Genomic DNA, 20,861 nt, shown 5'->3' with positions numbered 1-20,861 from the left:
GTGTACAATGGAGACTGAAATCACAGTGGATTCCTGCTGGCCACAACTTTATCACTCTCTTCCTCCCTCTCCCCTCTTCTTCCTCCTTGTGTCACCTTTCCACGCCCTGGCTTTCACCCATCCTTGGTTCCCCGCCCTTCCCATCTCCTCTCACCCCTTTTTTCTTCCCCAAGCCTGGGCTCTATCATGCCCCCACATGAGATGCAAGTCTACAACAGAAGAAATGCAGTAGATTCATTGAAGCCATCTAATCCGTAGCATTGCCCACATGTGGCCCCCATCTCCCAGATGCTGCTGGCGCTCATCACCTTTACAATGCAACGGTTGAGCCTGTCTGCATTTCCACTGCACACCTCCTTTGATCAAGGGAGTTCACATGGCTGTAAATACTTCATTCTAGGCTGAAGCTTGGCTATAACATCTCAACTGAGATGGCAAGAAAGCTGAAACAAGGAAACCCCCGTCCTTCTTCCTTGCCCTTCTCCCCCCATTCCCCAACCATGGTGAAATCATAGGAACACAAGAGCTGCCACACTCTCTTCCACCAATGATCCATCCATCCAATGCCCTGTCTGTAACAATGGCTAGGAACAGATGCTTCAGAGAACTGTAGCATTGGCAGTTCCCACAATCCTTGGTGTTTTCCTTAAAGCCCTAACCTCAGAGTTACCTTATTAAATGATCATCCCCTCAGATTTCCTTTTGTTACAGAATTTCTTAGAAACGCTTTGAAAGGCGAACCCGAAACTCTCAGACCGCAAAGGGGCAAATTGAAGGGACACAACATGTTTTCATCTGAAGATATCAGGATGTTTTTAATTTAATCTAAAAAAGGGTTTTTTGCATAGTCTGGCTCAAGGTTATTGAATGCTCAAGGTTAGTGATGCTGGGTGTGTCTACATGTGCATTTACGCCAGCTTAAAGTTACTGTGCAGTAAGCAGGACTAAGCCAGTGTCTACACATGCAGGTGTTAAAGCACATTAACACCGTGTGTGAACTAACTTGTGGCTAAAGTTAATCCCAAGTCAGTCCAGATACAGTGTTACTGCACAATAAGGCATCTACACATGTGTTGCTGTGCAGTAACTAATCGGACATAAATTTGATACCTACATGATGCAGGTATCAAATTTATGCTCGAGTCAGTGTAAGTTGCCATATTTACTGTGCAGTATGGGCATGCATGTGTAGACATGTGCCCATACGGTGAAGTAATTTGGAGTACTGTACAATAAATGTGCACACATAGATGCATCCATGAAGTCAGTGATAAACCAGCAAGAAAATCAGCAGGGGATAATCATGGAATAACCATTCCAAAGGATGAAATGAAACCCTTTTGGCTTTTTCAGGGCCCTACATATAGACAGCTTGGAGGAAATGCCAAGAGCAGTCAGCAACCCAAAAAGATAACCTGGGCTACGGTGGGTGAAGCTAACCCACACTCGGTTCTAAGAAAAAGAACAGCTAGGATTCATCCCCTGAACTGCAAAGGAAGCTGAATCTTTTTGTGCTCTGAAGACTGAATTTCAGTCCTGAGATGATCAGCTCTCTGATCCAGGCAGCTTCCCTTAGTAATCAGTAGGCCAGTGGGAAAAAAAAGCAATGGGGATTTTTTTTCCCCCTAAAATTTCCTGATTTCTCAGGGGATCCTGACTTTTTTGCCTTTGGGATATTTGTGGCTACCCATACTGTCTCCCCCACTCAACCTACAGAGTCTTGGTAAAGGAGTTGAGGTCAGTGCTATACCATCGGGGGTCAGCATCTGATTTTTTTTCAGCCTTCTTGCTTCCTACTTCCTCTGCTCTGGAGGAGCCCTAAGAGGCCTCCATCACCACAGTAACACAGCACGGGATGCACCTTTGCAAGAAAAGCAATAACGGAGTCCAAAATAAAACCCTACCTAAAAAAACACTCCCTGTTCTATAAAACGTTCCCCCTGGGAAGAGAAAGAACCACTTGCAGCAGGTGTTAGTCATGTGGTTTCATTCATGCCTGGAAGGCACTTGGATACTACGATGCTGAGGATAGAGTGGGAACCTAAAGAGAGTTGAAGAAAATGGCCCTGAGGCCCTCTTAGCAGCTATCCTAAACTGTGCAGATGGCCCTTTACATGGGAAAAACCTGATTGTGCAGATGCCTAGAAACCTCACCTCTTTGGACTGGGAGTCCTTCTGGGCATACCAATCAAAGCCAGGCCCAGCCCCATCTGGGCTGCCACAAGAGTGCATCCAGCAGGATGTAGCCCCAGCTACCTGAGGCTTTCAAAGGGAGCAGCTCTGCCTTGATGGGGCATCAAGTTAGGGTTATGGTTGGGGTTGGTGTGGTTGGGGTTTCATAGTTTCTAGGGCTGGAAGGGACCTGAGTAGATCATCTTGGTTGATGGCCACTCCTGGGGTTGGGTAAGCAGACTCTTTGATAGACAAGGGGTAACAGGGGGTAACCTTGTTGCCCATTCCCCTAAGAGAGATAAGGAAGCCAAGAAACTGGCTTCCTCAAAAAGAACTGGAGAAGTGTGGGAGACAAGGCACTTGGAGTTACTCCATCCTTCAGGACACGAAAAGGGCAAGAGATGATGGAGAGGTGAGTAGGATGAGATGGCTGACTACTACCATCCCTTACACTGCTTGGAGGAAGGGCTCCTTCCCCTCCCACCCTACTGCCACTCTTATTCTGCCACCAGACTTCAGGACTTCAGGGACTTGTTTACTTTCTTCCTTATCCCCTGATTCCCCTCCCTGGATTTAGGTTTCTCCAGCCTCAGATGACCCCTTAATTGTAAGAGATCTCCTTTATCTGATACCTTATGCCCTGTGGTCTGTTTCAAGTTGAACCAGGGCCCTTTTTGTCATCTTATTTCTCTAGGTTTCATGCAAAAGTTCACACGGCAAGAAGCATTTAAAGGAAATAAACATTTTAGTTTGAGTTTCAACCAGGGTTAGAAATATTCCATGTTTCCACAGGCTGTGAATCCAAAAGCAAAACCCAGACCTGTGTAAGGTTTACAAGATCAAATTGTGAAGTTGGCCATATGAGTAGCTAAATGAGCAGGAAAGATGGTGTGAAGTATTGTTGACACACACATGCACTTATCACACTGTTTCTAGTTTTTAAGCTCTGTTGAGCTTTTCAGCTAAAACTGGCCATCCTTGGCCATCCTTTTTTCAATGATGCAGAGGCTATGAGGGTGGAAGAACAGCTGATGTCCCATCACAGGACACCTTTTGAGACAAGGCATTTCCCATTGCTCAAGGTAGACACATAGTCAGGTACAAAGATATAAAGCTGCCGGGAGCCCATATTCTTCTGAGCCTAAAATGATCATGGTATTTGCGTTTGGTCATCCGAAACTCATGTCCATCCAAGTTCTACACCTTGTTACCCCATCATGTCTCCTTGGTCTCTCTTCCTGAATCCCTACCCTATACATATAGAAAACCCAGTGAAGTTCATAGCATAAGACAAAGGCAAACCACAGAACCCAGCCCTCCTTAGGGCCGAGCCTTGCATAAGAACTGCAGGATTTAACCTTTTGAAAGGAGAATAGCGTTTATTGAAATCTGTAAATAAGACTTACCCACAGCTGGAAGGGCATAAAAATATATTCTTCTGAGTCAGACAGAATGGTAAACTTCAAAACAAGAGGATGGCCAGAAATGACTATTTCCTGAGTAGATCATAAATTCAGCTATAGCTCTCCCAATGCTGGCATGATTTGCTACAGGGTAAATCAATGTATTTCTTGGATGAGCTAATAAACCAAATAAAAATGCAGCATGCAGGAAGAGTATTGGAGTTTTATAGTGGAAAATGAACAGGGGATGCCATTTTATAGGCACAAGCTAATAGGAACAACTCTGAGCACCGATTCCAGACTCTTCTTTTCCCATCTTCACCTTCAACTTGATCTCTGTTTCACCTCGTGTACTTCATATACCTTGGCTCTTTAGATGGTAAAATCTCCAGGGACATGATATGGTAAGGGCTGAGAACAACAGGGGGCTACTTCCATTCATACCTCTGGATCAGGGATGGGCAATTATTTCAGGTGAAGGGCCACTTACCAAGTTTTGGCAAGCTGTCAAGGGCCAGATTTCCCTCTCTGGTGCAGGAACAGCCCCATGGTCCAAGGTCAGAAGCCTCTACTAGGCAGGGGCTTCTGTTTGGGGAGGTGGGGCTAAGGCAGTCCTTGCTATTTGATCCTGCTGCCAGCTTCCCCTGGGTCCTACTGCCCCTGGCTCCTGTCATCATTGACAGGCAGCCAGGAGCAAATAAATATACATTTTCTAAATTTTTTAGGGGCCCCACAGGTCAGATAAAATGGCCTGGTGGCCGGATCCAGCCCCTGGGATGTATTTTGCCCACCTCTGCTCTAGATGCTACTTCAATATACATAATAGCAGCACCTTTCCCAATGGTGCATGCCCAGCTTGTTGATAAGATGGATATTGTTTTCAGCTTCACCAGACTGACTGAAATGTTAAGCAGATCAGGACAGACCCTCCAGATATGGTGCTTGTGATCCAAGAGAGCAGGGTAGTGAGAAACAGCACCGTTCCAATTCGACTTCAGTTTCAACAGAACAGTGTTTTGTTTCTAGTTTTGCTTTGTTTCAAAACCACTGTTCTGTTTCATTTTGTCAAAAATGTTTTGCTGTTTCAATGCTGTTTTGATGTCTTGCCCATAGTTATTATGGGGAAACATAAAATGCAGCAGGCAGGCAGATTGGGGGCTTGCCAGCACCCCTTGGAGGGATGTGCCAGAGACCTTCCAGGAGCATGAGCCCTGGATCTGCCTACCAGATGAGAGAAGCCCAGTGCTACCACTTGGGACTGGAGTTGGGAAGATCAGTGCTGCTGCCGGTCCGAGGTGGCAGCACCTGTCTCCTGTCACCTGGCAGGCAGATCGGGGGCTCACACCCCCAGAAGAACTCTGGCACAGTCTCTGCAACCCTCCCAGGGGTGCTGGCAGGCCCCCAATCTGCCTACCAGCTGACAGGAGATGGGTGCTGCCATCTGCAGCCACTGGCAAGGGCCAGGGCAGATCAGCTGGTGCAGGGACCTGCCACCCTGATCCCAAGATGGAGGAGAGTGCCTGCACCAGCTGATCTGCCCTGGGCCCGCACCCTCCTCCAGCCAGTTCCAGCATGGGGCTGGGGCAGATCAGCTCATGTGAGGACCCTCCCCGCCTTGCATCGGCATGCCTGTCCCCCCACCCGCTCCCCAGCATCCCAGCAGCTTGCAGCACCATGTGGGGGGCAGGGTGCAGCCTGGGGTTGTGCTCTGCCCACCCCACACCAGTCTCGGGTCCCAGCAGCTCACAGCCCTGTGGAACTCAGCCCAGTGGCGGGAAGTGGAGAGCAGCCCCGGCTCTGTGGGACTCCCACCACTGGCTGGGCAGACCAATCAGAGTGCAGCCTGGCAGCGGGAGGTGGGCAGCACCAGGGCTGCACTCCCAGCCGGGCTGAGCCACATGGGACTGCAGAGCACAGCCCTGGCTCTCCCCTGCCTCCCACCACCTGGCTGCTGCTTCAAAACTGGAAATGTTTTGAAACTTTAAAAAAATTTCCACTGGCTTCATTTTGTTTCAAAGCTGTTTCGAAGTCTTCTGTTTCATTTCAATTTTGCTGTTTCGAGCTCAAAATGAGTCGAAACAAAACAGCCAGTGAACTTTTGCACAGCCCTAAAAGAGAGATTGTTCTCTCTTGTGAGTGCACAATGAATAAACCCATAAACCCTTCTTCAGGGGCAGGATATCACTCTGCCATCTGTTCCAAGCTCCAAGTTGAGAAAAGTATGGTAGTAAGAGCTGGAGAAGCCCAGTTGGGTGGGAAGACCATTCAGAAAAACCCATGGTCAAATTTTGAAAGGAGGACTAATAGGAGTCCTCTGCCTCTAAGGGGGACTCTTCATCTTCGGAGGCTGCCAAATCAGGTCTTCAAGAACGAGCGCATCTCCTAAGGGCTTCAATATTTCTGATGGGTAACATTTTTGAAACACACTTTCCTGGGGTGAACATACATAGTTGGCAGGTATCTCATTGGCAATGATTCACCCCAGAAATCAAAGACAAAGGGCTAAAAAGGGCTTCTAGGGCCATTGAGCTATCACTTTCCACCCAATCAGATAATCCCCTTCATAAACTGAACAAAATCCCTCTTGAGGTTGTCCCAAGAACCTCCCACCAGCTTCCACTTGACGATGCTCATAGTTGATACCATTTGGGCTAATTGTCCTTTCACTTCAACCGCTCTTCTCCTTCTCTGGCTTTTCCTGCTCCAAGGTTTGCAATCAGAAGTGATCCCCTTCCCCGTATTGCTCTAGCTTTATGCAAGTCTAGTCCGAACTTTTCCAGCACTCGGTCGAAGTGTGTTTGCAGGTGGAATTGCTTCTCCGGGGGTATAGTTAGGACAACATTTTGTATTTCTGAATGAATAGCTTTTGTGGTTTCTCACACTTCAGCTCACATGATCTGGGGCAGCAGCTTTATCACAGGCTAAGGGGAACATTTTTGTGGCTGTCCTTTATTAAAAAACGTAGCAACACTTTCTCCGGCACATGGGCTAAATTGCCTCGCTGGCCAGACGTCTCTGTCTTTCTAGTTCCCCACCTCTTGGGGGCTTGGGAGGGAGAGTCGAGCTAACAAATTCCATGCATTCCCAGATCTTGGAAAGTTTCTTTCTGGGAACCAAGGTCTTATTCTTAGAAAGTCTGTGTCTTTCCCCAGGTCTGAGAAAAACATTGCTAAACTGCAGCCCTCCACCCTCCGTTCCTTAGGATTGGCTCGGAGCATTTCAACCATGTGTTTCTGACTTGGCCACTAAAGCTTTGTCAGCTCCTTTATGCAGCGCTTGAGGTCTTCAGAAATGACAAGTTAAAGCCCTTACTGCAGAGAAATGTAGTCTGCATGCAATTGTTCTCCCTTGGAGTAGAGCCTTTAATAGCCAGGGATTTAGGCTGTTGGAAATGCATGCAACCTGGCACGCTAGAAATTGAAACAACACGCTTTTTTCAATTATTTTTATGAATCCAATGGCAAGGTCACCCCTAAAAGTACTGGGTCCTCGATATCTGAATTTAAAAAAATTAACTCCAGAGCAACAGGAGAAGCTCCTCTCCCCCCTCCCCACACACTTCAAATCAAACATTGATCAAATCTATTTGGGGTTTTTTAGTGGTGATGATTATGCCTGAGCAGAAAACAACTCTAGGGTCATGGTGACCTGTCAGCACTTCAAGGGCCTATTACAGTTGGAAAAGTATTTCCTGACGGGTTTTCTCAATTTAGTTGGGCATGCTGAGCCAATGGACATGTCATTCAGTCCCTATTGAACTGCCCAACAAGAAGATAAAGGCCGTTTAGGGATATGCATCCACTGGGATGGGAACTGAACTGAGGGTACAATCCCTAAATCTGAGTCCAGAAATCTGGTAAACAGGAAGACCTGGAAAAATATTTGGGGGATGAGGAAAAAGAGATTGAAGTCAGAAAAAAGCTACACACTCCATAGAGATTCAAGGAGGGAAGAAATAGCATGGAAAACAATTCACTTGGCACTTTCGTAGCACAATTTCCATCTCAGAGGGTTTTCTCCTTCTGACAAAACCTCCCAGAAAGCTGCAAAGGCAGGGCAGGGATGCCTACAGGCATGCACGCTGACTAGTGTCACAGGTCCATCCTTGGAGGTGTTTAAGACCCGGGTAGACAAAGCCTTGGCTGGGATGATATAGTCGGGGTTGATTCTGCTTGGAGCAGGGAGTTGGACTAGACGTGACCTCCTGAGGTCCCTTCAACCCTCATTTTTTATGATTCAGTTAAATGCTTTTTGAGCTCTTTATCTCCCAGGAAGCCTGCTTCCTCATGTGGTCTCGTAACATTGTTTAACCAACCATTATAGCATTGAAGTTTTTTGTTAAAAAAGCACTACCGAGTCTCTTTCTGCATGCAGATATACAAGGCATACGCTCCAGTGTAATGTTCTGAAAAGACTAATTTTCTACGCTTCTAGGTCAGCCTCTCATCGGGTGTCAGCCAGGCTATAATCAGAGGTGATGGAGCTCCAATATTTATTCCAGATGAGGACCTGGCCTAGGAGTCCAGCATCAGAGATCAGCACTTCTAAAACAAAAGTCGGTAAGTTTGGACAGAACATGGGAGGAAAAAGTGAATTCAAGTAATTGTGGGAGAGGAAGATACACTGAAGGAAGATGATTGCCTTACTTAGTATTTCATGAGGATAACAGTGTTAACGCCCTGCTCAGACAGTAAGTGCTGTGGGATTTTTATGCGGGGCCTCAGGTCCATAGCTCATCTGAAACCTCATGCTCCTAGGAGCAACAGGAAGAGTGTCATGTACTAAACTAGATCCAGTCGAGCTCTGTCTATCCACTGCCTTGCACCTAGTCTGCTCATTTCCACCTCCGGAAAACCAAACGTTATCCATCCAAACTCAAGTCATTAATGTCGCTCAGGCAACTTCCAGCACGGTGCATTATTAAATTGAGGAGATCATTGCCACCTTACCACACCTTCCACCCTTTGTGTAGGCATGTCTTTCCTCATCGACAGTCACGTCATCCCTTTTGCAAGTGGCTCAGCAACCGCGGAGCAGATGAAGAACGCAGCATCTGTGCTGAGGTCAACATCTGGATGGACTTAGATTGCACAAAGGGACTTAGTGAGTCATCGGCATGTGTAAGGACTGTCATCTCCTCTGAATAGTTTAATCTCAAACAACCAGAGCAAGGTTCATTGAATGCTCTGATTCGATGAGCCCACCATAGCAAGGGTTAGACTTTGGGGATATTAATAGGGTGAGAGCAAGATGAAAAGGAAGACAAATGACCAAGCAGTTCCAAAACACCAATATCATTCCCACCCTGCTGCCAGCCACAAAACCAAGGAGGATGAAAACTAGTCAGCTTTCAAGACCAAACCACCGCCTGCACACTGACACCTTTGGAGATCCCATCAGTCATGTCACAGGTTGTTGAGGGACTTTGATAAGGCTTCAAAGGGTGTAACCCCTTCTCCCTAAAGCAAGAGAGGCAGAAACAGTGTGTCATGGACCAAATCAAGAATCCAGAGCCACCCACCCGGCACGGAGACAGCCGTCCAGGTTGCATGGGAGCCTGTCGATCCCAAACGGGCAGAGCATAGTTTATCTACCAAGAGTCTTCCAGACTAATGCTCCTGGAAGTAACGTCTTCCACTTCGTGTTCAAGACACTTTTCTTCTGCCCCATGTGCATGGAAAGGAGGATTTCTTGGGTTAAGGTAACACACTCGACCCTCAGTTATCACTGTTACCCCACTGAGGATGCATATGCAGTATTTGCAGCATTATGCTGGGGGTCTGGGGAGACCTCCCAGCTGCTCCAAGAGGACCAAATGGCAGTAGAGCCCAACCCCGGTGATATTGCACTACACCTTTGAGGCCTTCCTTGAGTTTACTCCCTTCATTTTGCAAAGATCTCCCCCTCCTTGCCTCACACTAAATGGCCTAAGATCTGCTGTATCCCCAGTATATCAACAAGCCCATCTATTCTGACAGATGCCGGAGGAAAGCTGGTGATCCTGGGGCCTGGGGAAGGATTTTGTGGGGGGAGTTTGTGAAGCGGGTGTTGAAGTGGAAGCTTTGGGGGAAAGGAGACAGGCTTGTCCTATGCAAAGGACTTTTTTCCAACTACTTGGTCTAATAAAAGATATTACATCTACCCAAACAATGTGCCCTGACCTTGTTCGATGGAGATTTTAACACTAAGATCAATAAATAGCATGGAGCAGCACAAGAGTGCTACAGACCCAGGGGCTTTTGCTAAGCAGGGTGCTAAGAAATCATGCAAGTAAGCACAGTTCAAAAGTACACGGAGGGGCAATGGTACCCCTTCACCGATAGAATAGCCAGGGCAGGGGCTTAGCTTTTCATGGGACCTACTCAGCACCTGGAAGCATCTGGTCCCATGAGACAGGCAGGGCATGTCCTGGGGCCCGCACTGTTCAAGTTCTTCATTGGCGATTTGGACGACAGAGTGAAATGCAACCTGTTTAAATTCGCTGATGATACCAAAATTTGGGGTGAGGTGAGCATGCTAGTAGGGAGGGAAAGACTGCAACAAGACCTAGATAGGTTACAGGGGTGGGCTGACATAAACAGGATGCGTTTCAATACTGACAAGTGCAGGGTGCTGCACGTGGGCAGTAGTAACCAGCAGCACACTTATAAGATGGGAAACTCCCTTCTTGAGAGCACGGAGGCAGAAAGGGATCTGGGAGTCATTATTGACTCCAAGATGAACGTGGGCCAACAATGCGAGGTCACGGTTGGCAGGGCCATCCGCACCTTGTCGTGCATCCACAGATGCATCTCGAGCAGGTCCAGGGAGGTGATCCTCCCCCTCCACGCGGCACTGGTCAGGCCGCAGCTGGAGTACTGCGTCCAGGTCTGGCACCGCACTGCAGGAGGGATGTGGACAGCATGGAGAGGGTCCGGAGGAGGCCACCCGCATGGTCGGGGGCAGCAGGGCAGGCCCTATGAAGGGAGGCTATGAGACCTGAACCTATTCAGCCTCCACAAGAGAAGGCTGAGGGGGGACCTGGTGACCATCTATGATAAACTCACTAGGGGGAACCAGAAGGGTTTGGGGGAGACACTGTTTCCCCGAGCGCCCCCCCCCCCGACAAGGAATAACAGCCAAAAGTTGTTGGAGAGTAGATTTAGATCAGACATCCGCAAGAATGACTTCACGGTCAGGGCGGCTAGGATCTGGAGCCAACTTCCTAGGGAAGTGGTGCTGGCTCCTGCCCTGGGGGGCTTTAAGAAGAGGCTTGATGCCTACCTGGCTGGACTCATCTGAGTCCAGTCTTTTTCTCCTGCCCAGGAGGGGGTCGGACTTGAAGATCTACAAGGTCCCTCCGACCCGACTTCTGTGATTCTATTTTTCTATGATTCCAGTTTTACAGATGGGAAAACCCAGGCCTAGCAACTTGGAGAGAAGGCCGCCCCATTGCCAGTGCTTCTGTGCATTATAGAGTCTGATGGCTAAATTAACTCCCAAGACCTAAGAGAAGGGTTTTAATGATAACCTTTATTTAATTCTGCATTCAAGAGGGACCCTAAGAAAACACTCCTCCATCTGATAGTGCACCAGTAGCATTGTATCCATTACTGTATGCACTCTATCTCCAGCATGTGCCATATATCCTTATCCTCATCCATCTTCCACGTGTGTATTGATCCTTCTTAGTTTAGAAGTGCTGCTGGGATTATAGCTTAAGGGAGTTCTGCTGGCGTCTTATGACATTACCCCATGTCATACCTATCATATTATGCATATTCTGAAATGAACTTATGAACCTTGAGAGGTTTATTGATCTCAGATGAGCACAGAAAAGCATTAAGAGAAGTGTGATTCATTCATGTCCATGCTGAGCGCACTGTTAGGAAGATCGATTCCTTATTCAATTCTTTGTTTGTGGGCAAGAAGAGGTGGTTTTCCTCTGGGATTGGAAATCCGTTCACTTTGTGCTATTACTGCCATGAGATGAGCAACTCTGAGCAGTTAGTCATGTCCTGCGCAATCATCATCTGAATAATAGCAAATAGCAAGGGAAGTTTAAGTTAGATATTAGGAAAAACTTTCTCATGAGAAGGGTGGGGAAGCACTGGAACAGGTTACCCAGAGAGGCGGTGCAGTCTCCATCCTCAGAGGTGTTTAAGACCCAGGTAGACAAAGCCCTGGCTGGGGTGATGTAGTCGGGGCTGGTCCTGCTTGGAGCAGGGGGTTGGACTAGATGTGACCTCCTAACATCCCTTCAACCCTCATTTTCTAGGATTGTATAAAATGCTTTTTGGAAGAAGACTGCTTCCTCATTTAGTCTCAACACTTTGTTTAACCAACTGTTATAACATTTTTTTTAAAGCACCTACCAAGTCTCTTTCTGCATTCAGACACACGAGGCATCTGCTCCAGGTCATGTTCTGAAAAGACGGCAGGAGGGAAATCTGCTAAGAGCTTTCAAATACCTGAAGGGTGATTATAAATATGATGGAGATGGGCTTTTCTCTGTGGCTGTAGGGAACACAACTGGGAGGAATGGCCTCAAACTGCAGCAGAGGAAACTGAAGATTAGGAAGATTTTTCCTTACTAGGAGGGTAGTTGAGCTACCTAGAGAAACTGTGGACTCTCCATCCTTGGACATTTTCAAGAACAGGTTGGACAGACACTTGGCTGGGATGATTTAGGCAGCGGGCTGAACTAGATGTCTTTGGGAGGTCCCTTCCAACCCTACTTTCATGTGATGCTATGACACCTCTACTTGGTAAGATCTCTCTGGGAACAAAAAGAATAGACAGCAAATACAAATGCAGGACAACACTCATCCAACCCAGTTTATTGCCAGGTGGCTGTTGGCTATGGCTCCTTCAGCTCCCAGAAAGCAAGGTCGTTTCATGCACCGGAGGTGGCAATCCTAATGCAGTCGTGGCGGCAGCATGTTTCCGAATCGCGGCTGATGGGTCAATAAAACACTCGCCTCCTATAATGGTAGTGGCGCCTGCCTGTGGAAAAAGAAATAGAAACAGGTCAGCCAGGGTCCCTGCAAAGCCGACCTGCTCCCGGTGCTTTCTGAGTTAAGAGGAATGAAAATGAATTGAGCCATGTGAATATTATAATCACAGGATGGATTGGTGCTCACACCACAATGCCAAGTCAAGTGTCTCCTCCGTGGAAATCCTTTCAAGGGTGCCATGGGGTATCACACAATATTAGCACTGGTAGGCACCATACACCAGATCAACCCAGTGATTTTACATGGGAATCCATAGTGTTCAAAGCATTCTGCTGTTGGGATCTTTCTGAGATCTTTGCAACAGCAGAATTGCTCTATTATTTTTCCATAGTCAAAAAATGAGGGAAAACTAAGAGATGGCCTTTTCCAAGGGTGTCTTGAGTCTGAAAAAGTTGCCTTATGATATCAGTGTTTCTTCTAACTGCCTCTTACTAGTTGAGAAGAGCAACTGAGTGAGGAAAATTATCCCCACCCCCGGTCTCCCCACATCAGCTATAGTAAAAGAGTTTAAAAGCCTTCAAACTGCGTAAGCCTTTGCAGTGATCATCGTGCTGCAGGGTATGATCACTCCAGAGTCACCCCAGATCCTCTTTAGCCAAAAGCCCAGAACCTTAGTGCTCAGATTAAAAATGAATCACAGATAATTGTCAGTAATAAAGGGCCTACAACCTCCCAGCTCAGATGTTTGGACTCTTTCCAGCTCAGGGCAGGACTCACCCAGTAGCATCTTGTTAAGATAGTAGACCATAATGAAGTTTTACCTCCTCTCCTGCCTCTCCTCCTCCTGGCTCTCCCTCTTCCCCGCCTCCTGTGCCTCCCGTGGTCCCGAAAGTGGATGCTTCTTCTGCTGCGATGCCGGTGGTATCGCCTGTATCTCGCCATCTTCTCCTTTCAAGGTCTTGGCTGCTGGATTGCCACCTTTTGGTCACCTCTCTTGGTCGCTGGGTGTTGGTCTTCACTGGGTGATGAGGTGAAGCATAGCTGGTCTGTATGTCAAGAGTCCATTGACTGTGACATGACATGTCAGGCTCAACGTAGGTCCGTGATGCATCACAATGGTCAGCCATTGCCATATATGGAAATAACAGTCACAGACTTTCCCATTGCTATAGAAACTGTGTTGCAGTTGCACTTGATTGTATAAGAATGGCTTCTTCCTCCGGCAGAACCCAACCATTCTCATGAGACACCAAACATTATAAAGTTGAGTTTGCACTGGGTGTTGTGTTGGAAGGTGGAGAAAAACACACTGAAAATGAGGGCTAGCAATGCGGATAGGATAGGATAGGATAGGGGAGGTATGGCCAGGCCCTGAAAGCCCTTTCCTCATTGTCAGAGAATGAAAAGAACAGTAATAGCAGAGAGGAAAAGGTGAGAGGCAGGAAGAACTGTAAGGAGGAATGTCAAAGCGTTGCATTGGGAGGTGGCTATTTCTTATTAATACTTTTTCATTTCTTTGCATGTCCTAATTGACCTCCCATCAACGCACCAGGCTCGCTGTGTAGCAGTTCCACTTCAATAAGATTAAACGCCCCCAAAATATCAACAAATAATCAAATGCATATGGTTTTTTGTTATCCTCTGATAGTCTGAGGAATCTTAGGAAAATTGGGCTGGAAGGGACCTCATGATGTCACATCTAGTCCAGCCCCCTGCTCAAAGCAGGATCATCTCTGACTAAACCATCCCAGTCAAGTGTCTTGTCTAACCTGCATTTGAACGTTTCCAAGGATGGAGAGTGCACAACGTCTCTAGGTGCCTGCTCCAAAGCTTGCCCACCCTCAGAGTCAGCAAGTGCCCCCCCAGTCTCCAACCTAAATTTCCCCTGTTGCAGCTTGAGGCCACTGCTCCTAGTCCTGTCCCCTATAGCCACAGAGAAAAGCCCATCTCCATCTGGCTCATATCTCTGCACTATGGCAGCCGTGCCAATAATTTCTAGCCAGCCGTGCCAGCCAAGTCTGTCAAAACTGTGAGATTAATTAGGTTGGGGAACTCCCCTCTTGCCAGCACGGAGACGGAAAAGGATCTTGGAGTCGTCATTGACTCCACGATGAACATGGGCCGGCAGTGTGGGGAGGCAGTCAAGAAGGCCAACCGTACCCTGTCATGCATCCACAGATGCATCTCGAGCAGGTCCAGGGAGGTGATCCTCCCCCTCTATGCGGCACTGGTCAGGCCGCAGCTGGAGTACTGCGTCCAGTTCTGGGCGCCGCACTTCAAGAGGGACGTGGACGATATGGAGAGAGTCCAGAGGAGGGCCACTCGTATGATCAGGGGGCAGCAGGGCAGGCCTTATGAGGAGAGGCTACGGGACCTGAACCTGTTTAGCCTCCACAAGAGAAGGTTAAGGGGGGACCTTGTGGCCTGCTACAAACTGGTCAGGGGGGATCAGCAGGTATTGGGGGAGTCCCTGTTCCCCCGTGCGCTGCCAGGAGTGACCAGGAATAACGGTCACAAGCTGGCGGAGGGTAAGTTTAGATTAGATATTAGGAGGCGCTACCTCACAGTCAGGGCGGCTAGGGCCTGGAACCGGCTTCCAGGGGAAGTGGTGCAGGCTCCTAGCCTGGGGATTTTTAAAAGGAAGTTAGATGAGCACCTTGCCGGGGTCATCTGACCCCGGTGCTCTTTCCTGCCAAGGCAGGGGGTCGGACTAGATGATTTACCTAGGTCCCTTCCGACTCTAGCTACTATGAAACTATGAAACTATGAATCCTTCCCTGTAATGGAGTGTATTTAAGACCCACAGAAAGATGCAGCTAATCCCAGAAATCTCCAATAAATCACTATGATCCCATTAATTCTACAGACCCTGCATGGACATGCAGCTGATTGCACCTGAGTGAACTTGTGGGACGGTGTATTGTCCAATTTCCTCCAAGGGAAGCGACTTTAAACTGTTCTTTCAGGACAGGTCGTATTGCCTACAAAAGCTTTGCAAATCTGTGCATAACCACGAGACGAATCTGATGGTTGACGTCACTCTCAGCTTGATGTCACTGATGATGCCTGATGATGATGTCAGAGGCTGGAGATGTTACTGGCACTGACTTTAATACCTGATGTTCCTGTGATAACTTGGCATCCCTGACAACTCAGTGAGATAATCCCCGTAGTACATAAAAGCCTAAGTCCTGTCATGTTTTCTGTAGGCCTCACAGTAAGGAAGAGTCCAGAGGAAATGGGATGATTTAGAGAAGGCTATTGAGACACGTTTTACAGGCGTTTAGAGAGTTTCTTCCAAATGCTAGAGGCAGCAGAGAAGGCACAAAGGGGCTTGCTGGAGAACCCAGCAAGGGGTCAGTGGAAGCAAAAGTTGAACTTCTGTGACTGTCGGAGAGATAGAGTGGAGGTGGTAGAAGACAGTATTGTTGCTGCAAAGAGCAAGTGCTGTATGAGTAGGAAAAGGTACTGTGACTGATCAGGTAAATTTGGTTCTGGTCTTCTTCTATACGAGGTCCCAACTACTAAACCCAGGTTGTTAACTCACTTGGTCGATCTCTGCATGACCAAGGGGAGAGCCCTAAGGCCTACGCAGGCTGCTAAAACCTGGCTGAGACACCTAAAATTAATGCAGCCTCCATTAGGGAAAGTCCTACTCATCTTGTCTACCATGGGCCCAGCCATCATCCCTCTTCCAGGGACGTGGGAGGGTGAATCATGGGAGAACGCTCCCGTGGTGTTACACAGTCAAACCACTCACCTGGACAAGAGTTTATTGAAGGGATAAACCAATTTTAGTCAGGGACAGGATCTTCAGAGAGATTATTTCCTCCAGCTGGAGGAGGTTAAGAAACAGCACAAGGAAAGATTTTGCATTTTTCTAGAAAACCCCATGTCTTCAAGTGAATTGTAAAGATCTCCTCACCTCTCCCACTGTTATAGTCAAACTTAGAAAGACCCTTGGCCTGGGGGAAGTCTCTTCTCCCGTACCTTCTAGACTTGGAGTGACTTTGTTAACATCACCAAATCTGCACCAATCTGTACCAAATCTGCACACTGTGCAGTAAAAATGGGAAGAGTGAGATCAGAGTGGGCCCTAGAGTCCGGGTGGTTGTATATTCTTATCTGTTGCTGCTGTTCATATGGTTTCATTTAATATGTGGGTGATGGGATACACCATATGGGTCAGATTTGTCTCTTGCCGTATGCCTGCTAAGCCAATAAAGTTACTTCAGGGATAATTTTGGCTGTGTTTCTGCAGTTTAGCCAGAAATCAAAAGACAAGTGTGAACCCTGCCCTGGATTGCTTAATAAACCCTCTGGCTTCTTACCCTCCAATAAAAGCGTGCAAAGCTGAAGCAGGTGGTATGAATAGTGGGTCCAGGGGAGGAAACCTTCTGAATTCAATGAGGACTCTTTAAAGTTCCTAGTTTCATAGACATTAGGGCTGGAAGGGATCTCATGAGACCAGCAGGCCCAGCCCTGAGTAGGTGACAACTAATTTTTTTTCTCTCCCTCCTGTTTGAAGCACGTGTTTATTTGGCTGTCGATGGTATCAATGATGGTGCCATAAAGGAAAGGGGAGTTTGATCCTAAGATGTTTTTTTCCTAAGGTGTAAATCAGCACGGAGGCCTCCATTTGTGAAGCAAAAACTTCTTGTTTCCCCTCACATTGCTGTTTCACTAAGAGGTTTTGTAGCTGGACCACAACTGCTTTGTTGAAAATAATTCCCAACCCTTCTATAGGGGAACAGGTGTAGTTGTACACACACATCCACATAGGGGAAAACATGTCGAAATTAAATATAAGCCACATGAGAGCTGCCTTTTACAAGTTTACTGACAGGTTGATGCATTTTCTCCTATGATAGGAGTCTTCCTGGGTCTTGGGGAAGTCACTAGGCTGGATGGTTTTTTTGGTGTCTTAAGTGATGGTCGTGGTTGCCTTTCTCAAGAAGTGGATGACTCGATGGCTAATGGGCTGCCAATGAGATGAACTTTGGAAGACAGGCTGGAGGGCAGGTAACATGTATCAGTTTGGCCAGTAGTAATAGGTGGTCATAACACGAACATAACCTGTAAAGACAGGAGAGACTATCACCATCTGTAAACCTATAAGACAAAACAAGTGTCAGTGTTGATTATTATTTATTTTAAGATGATCTAGGTCATCCTGTACCACCTCTGGATCCAGCATGGAGGAAATAAGCCTTGCTAAGACATGTGGAAACATCACACTGTCCCCTAAAAATCGGAGGGTGACCCTGGGGGCACTCAGGCGTGCTCCATGCGGGGGGAAGAAGAGGGGCACCTCCTAACTGAGGAGTGAGTGGGCCGGTTTTATTTCCTCAGGGCTGGACCTTGAATGTGGGGAAGTGGTATAGACATGGTTTAAGACACTGGACCAAAACTGTAGAAACCTGGGACCTGATCCGAGAATGGTTACAGACATCTTGTATGATCTTGGGCAAGTCACGTGTTTTCCTTGCTATTTAGTTCTCCCTCTCTAATACGGAAAGGATCATCACTTTTCCCTCAGTCCTTTGTCTACCCCAACTGGGGTATCCCTTGTACAAATGCGCAAGGAGCTTCTCACCCCAAGCAGTACAAGTGTTGCATTAAAGACAACGCCAGCTAGTGCAAGGAACGAAAGAAAGCAGATAGAAACCTACCAAATCCAAAGACAAAATAGCCTCTGACCCGCCGCGTTCACTGCTAGCTTCTTACAATCACATTCACCTCCCCTGCCTTCGCACCCTCTCTTTCATGCTAAATCACTGCAAAGGAAGAAGTATGAAAATGGTTCTTGACTTTACCCCTCTTCTTCTTTAGTGGTGCCCTTTTCCAGCTGCATCTTCTTCTCCTCCTCCTCCTCTGTCTCCTCTTTGAGGGCCCATAGCTTCTGGGGTGGCGGAGGTGCTGTCTTCCACATCTCGCCATCGCTGCTTCTCTTTGGTGGCTTCAAGACCCCAGGAGAAGCAATTTCATGGCTTGGTCAGGCCAAGCAAACCTGTCCGCTCGGATGGTGCCTGAGCTTGTGAAGAGGCCCATGGAGGCTTCCTGCTACTTAAAGCCCTGGGTCCCATGATGTCACAGTGGGTCAGTATTGTGTGAGCACACATCAGCGAAGGTTGCTGGGAAACTCACGTCAATTAAATAAACTACCCTGAACCTTACGGCCATCGCAGCATAGGGTTGGAAATGAACCTCTTTGCTATGGATAGCAAATGAGGCTCATTTATATTTTTAACACCCAGTTGTCAGTGCAGTCAGCCAGTAGTCAATGGTCCCGTACCCTTTTCTGCTTGTAATATTCACTGGTATTTTCTGGCACCTTGGTGGAGAGGTAGTTAACCATGTTAGTCTGAACTCAGACAAAAGGAAGGGCACCTTAGGGACCGACTGGTTGAGGGAGACCTGAGCATTTTTAGGCAATGACCTACTTCATCAGATCATAGCAAAGTAGGTTGTTGCCTACAAAAACTCATGCCTCTAAACCAGTTAAGCTCCAAGATGCCCCCCTGCCCTGCCTTCTGCCTGACACCTTAACCATATCCCTTTTGCTTAAGGGAAATTTTGAAATAGGCAAGGGTTTGTCTGCATCCTTTGACTTTTGGATACCTCCATCCTGCCCCTGAAATACATATCTTAGCTTCATTCCTGTTGCCCAGATCAGGGGTTAGGAACCTGCCAACATGCAGGCCCTTTTTGCAACAAGAGCACACTATTGGCTTATATTCAGCTTGTGGTCCACTATGATCCCTAGGTCCCTTTCTGCACTGCGCCTCAGCCAGCCCTCCCCCAGGGTATTGGTGCAGGCAATTGCTCCATCCCTGGTGCAGGACCTTGCACTTCATTTGAAATGTCACCCAGTTAATTGCAGACTGTTTCTCCAGTTTGTCAAAGTCATTCTGGATCCTAGTGCTTGCCTACCCCTACCCAACTTGGTGTCCTCCACGAATTTGCTAAGTGCACACTGAGTTCCATCTTCCAATTGCTGAGCATTTAATTAGGTACAGGCAAATAGCTCAGATTGACCTAATTAAATGCTCAGCAACTGGAAGATGGAACTCAGTGAGCAATGGCCTCAAGCTGCAGCGGGGGACGTTTTAGATTGGAGATGGGATGGAAATGTCCGACTATGAAGGTGGTCAAGCACTGGAACAGGCTGCCCCAAGAGGTCTGGATAATTTTAAGACCAAGTTAGACAGACACGTGGCTGGGGCGGTTCAGTCAGGGATGATGGTGCCTTGAGCAGGAGATGACCTCATGAGACCCCTTCCAATTCTACTATTTGATGGCACCAAAAAATACTTCTCATGGCTTCAGCCTCAATGATGGAGTCACTGATAAGGATAAGTGAGCTCATCTGCTCAGTCATAAGATCATAGAGACGTGGGGCTGGAAGGGACTGTCGGAGGTCACATCTAGTCCAAACCCCTTGCCTGAGGCAGGATCAGCTCTATCCAAACTATCCTTTACAAATCCATCATCTAAACTTCTCATAAAACTACCATCAGCCCTGACACAACACAAGACATACCATCTTAACCTGTAAATCAGGGAAACAGCGGCACCCAACCTCCTGCTAATATGAATATGAATGGACAATCAAATTGAAGTTCCTCAGTTTGAAAGTCCAGCTTAGCCCTGATACCTGATTGACATTTTCCTTTAAGAAAGAGAGTGAGGATTAGAGACTTAAAAAATAGAGGGCAAAGACAGAGGTTAACATTTGGGAAAAAGGAAAATAGATCCGTACATTTGATAGGGAGATGGGATTGTGCTGTGAAAGACACCCAAGTTCAGGGGTCCGTTTATGGTTTGGCCAAGTCACGCTGCCCTTCTGGACCTCATTTTTCAATTGACTAATGGAAATAATAATGCTTTCTTTGTCTGCCATTTCTTTTTATGGACTTCTCTCCTCAGGATGGCTTCATGCATGCACCCTATTCATTCCTCAGGCCTGAAATCATCAAGGGGTAGCTCATATAATGAGCCTTGTGTCACTACAGTCTCCAGTACAATGGTGCCATTCTTGCAGATCATGGCCTACAGCACCCCAGGGAGACCAGGGGCTCCTGAAGTGTGGGGGCCACCTTCTTCCAGGCTGTGTGAAGGACTAGCCAGGGCTTTTGCATAGAGGAGTGTCCTACTCTGGACTCTTTCAAAAAACAGGTGGATCTATTTCTTATTGGGGTCACTTTTTCCCAGCTGACTTCCTGACTATGGCAGAGGGGCTGGACCTGATGATCTCATGAGGTCTTGTCCAGCCCCTAATGTCTATGAAATCTATTAAAATGTCTATAAAATCTATAAAATAGCTATTTTAGGTGTAGTTGGCTTTTTG

The sequence above is a fragment of the Crocodylus siamensis genome, chromosome 4, assembly GCF_052110815.1.
Source record: "Crocodylus siamensis isolate JL-2025a chromosome 4, ASM5211081v1, whole genome shotgun sequence".
NCBI lineage: Eukaryota > Metazoa > Chordata > Crocodylia > Crocodylidae > Crocodylus > Crocodylus siamensis.
This window is presented reverse-complemented; position numbering follows the sequence as displayed.